We start from the raw sequence: 2,582 nt of genomic DNA on the forward strand, positions 1-2,582 counted from the left end.
AGTCCCAGCTACTCGGGAGGCTGAGGCAGGAGAATGGCGTGAACCCGGGAGGCGGAGCTTGCAGTGAGCCGAGATTGCGCCACTGCACTCCAGCCTGGGGGACAGAGCGAGACTCCGTCTCAAAAAAAAGGGAAAAGAAAGAAAAACAAATAATGTTTCTATTATGGAAAAAAATATATATATGGAAAGATAATGACTTGCAGAACCACAATCCAAAGACAGTTACTGGTAACATTTTTGTGTGTTTCCTTGTAGTTTTTTTGTTTTTGTTTTTGTTTTGTTTTGTTTTGTTTGTTTGTTTTTGGAGAGAGAGTCTTGCTCTGTTGTCCAGGTTGGAGTGCAGTAGCACAATCTTTGCTCACTGCAACCTCCACCTCCCGGGATCATGCGATTCTCCTGCCTCAGCCTCCCGAGTAGCTGGGACTACAGGTGCACACCACCACGCCTAGGTAATTTTTTTGTATGTTTAGTAGAGACAGGGTTTCACCATGTTGACCAGGCTGGTCTCAAACTCCTGATGTTAACTGATCCACCTTCCTCAGCCTCCCAAAGTGCTGGGATTATAGGTGTGAGCCACTGCGCCCGGATTTAATTTTTTTTTGAGACAGGGTCTTACTCTGATGCCCAGGCTGGAGAAACCTCCACCTCCCAGATTCAAGCGATCCTTGTGCCTCAGCCTACCGAGTAGCTGGTACTGTAGGCACACACCACCATGCCCGGCTCCTTTCAGTCTTTTTTTTCATGCTAATTTTTAGTTTTCAAAACAGTGTGATTTCACTCCATACATATCATCGTATCTTTTTCCACTTAATATCAGATTATAACATTTTCCCACTTTATTACTATCCAAAAGACCACCATGATGGTTAAATAGTAGATAGGAGAGCTTTACTAAGTGCTATCAGTTTGCAAACCAGGAAGAGATAGTCTCAGACATGGACCAAAGGTGCTCTCTATTCTCTTCAAAGAGGGAAAGAGCAGGTTGGGTTTTAAGCCTCACAGGGTCTGTATTACACAATAGTCATACATATTTAGCAGGTTTGGGGGGGAAACTATACATATTTATGAGAGGAGCCAAGTGCATGCACAATGGGCAAATATATATGTAACATACATCCCATGTTCACTTTGGGGCGGGTTTTAGCATTAAAATGAGGTGGAATTTGGCTCTTTACATCAAAGATGAACTATAGAAAAGAAAGATCGTTTGTGTGGAGCCTCTATAAACTGGCTGAAACTGGTTTAAGGTCTGCAGCTGCTTATCAAAAAAGAATGTTTGTAGGCCGGTGACTCATGCCTGTAATCCCAGCACTTTGGGAGGCCAAGGTGGGCGGATTGCTTGTGCTCAGGAGTTCGAGACAAGCCTGGGCAACATGGGGAGCTTCCATTTCAATTATAAAAATAAAAAATGTTAAAAAAAAAAAAAAGAAAGAGAAGAGAAGAGAAGAGAAGAGAAGAAAAGAAAAGAAAATGTTTGTAAGGCTAGTCCTCTGTCCAAGCAGAGTTGTAGTGGTCTGGCTGGTAAATTAGCTAGGAGAGGTCTGATCATTGGCCTGATACCTCCTGTTGTTAAGAGAGTTTAACCAGAATGTGGTTTTTCCTGTAGTCACAGGAATTTAGGGAGTTGCCATGCCAGCTGCATTGAGCCCTGTAATTAACTTTGTTTCCTTAACCTGAGGTTCTGTCTTAGTGATAAAGTGGTGTGTATTTTGGTCTCTCAGACCATATTACCAACTCTTTTTAAGCATCATTTTTAATGGCTGCATAATATTCCATCAGAAGGATACAGCATAATTTACTTAAACATTTCTCTGTTGTTGGACAATTAGGTTCTCTCCAGTTTTTTGTTAGTTTAAATAATACTGCAATGAGCATTTTTGTGTACAAAGCCTTTTATGTATTTAGGATTATTTCCTCAAGACAGACTATCCAAAGTAGAATTATGGGTTCTAAATAATAAATATAGAGATAGACATTTATTAGATATATTATATTAAATTTCATTTATTCTTAATATAAAAATGAAATGAAGTGAAAAATAGAATAACTTAACAGTGCTCCTTGAATTTCTTTTAGGAGAGGAATTGTCTTTTTGTTTTTTTGAGACAGTCTTGCTCTGTCACCCAGGCTGGAATGCAATGGCGCGATCTTGGCTCACTGCAACCTCCACCTTCCGGGTTCAAGCGATTCTCCTGCTTCAGCCTCCCAAGTAGCTGGGATTACAGGCATGGCCACCACGTCTGGCTAATTTTTTGTACTTTTTAGTAGAGACAGGGTTTCACTGTGTTAGCCAGGATGGTTTTGATCACCTGACATCATGATCCAAGCTGTCTCTTATTAGGAATATTAACTTAAAAATCACAAATTTGGGCCAGGCACAGTGGCTCACGCCTGTATTCTCAGCACTTTGGGAGGCCAAGGCGGGCGGATCACGAGGTCAGGAGATCGAGACCATCCTGGCTAACATGGTGAAACCCCGTCTTTACTAAAAATACAAAAAATTAGCTGGGCATGGTAGTGAGTGCCTGTAGTCCGAGCTACTCGGAACACTGAGGCAGGAGAATGGCGTGAACCTGGGAGGC

The sequence above is a fragment of the Mandrillus leucophaeus genome, unplaced genomic scaffold, assembly GCF_000951045.1.
Source record: "Mandrillus leucophaeus isolate KB7577 unplaced genomic scaffold, Mleu.le_1.0 Scaffold3, whole genome shotgun sequence".
Taxonomy (NCBI): Eukaryota; Metazoa; Chordata; class Mammalia; order Primates; family Cercopithecidae; genus Mandrillus; species Mandrillus leucophaeus.